The sequence below is a fragment of the Penaeus chinensis genome, chromosome 3, assembly GCF_019202785.1.
Source record: "Penaeus chinensis breed Huanghai No. 1 chromosome 3, ASM1920278v2, whole genome shotgun sequence".
In the NCBI taxonomy this organism is placed as follows: domain Eukaryota; kingdom Metazoa; phylum Arthropoda; class Malacostraca; order Decapoda; family Penaeidae; genus Penaeus; species Penaeus chinensis.
Window position 1 is genome coordinate 22,064,832 of NC_061821.1, and position 310 is coordinate 22,065,141.

Sequence of the window (310 nt, forward strand, 5' to 3'; positions counted from 1 at the left end):
ACGATTAATATTGTGATTATGGTGTTATATTATAATCATGAGAGAAACGTTGTTTATATCACTTAACTAGAGAGTGAAATATCCGCGAAATGTGATTCCAGTATTCTTAAACTCTCTCTTTTTGACCTGACGAAGAGCTGGAGAACGAGAGAGAAATGGAAAAGAGAGAGTGGTAGACAGACAAGTCGAAGTTAACTCTTAGATACTGCTTTAAGTCCTATAATGTTTGAGACGAGAACGTAATCTCAAAAGTTTGCCGTTGAAATGCAAGACGCATAAAGCAAGTAACTGAAGTTGACAGAAGTTGGAA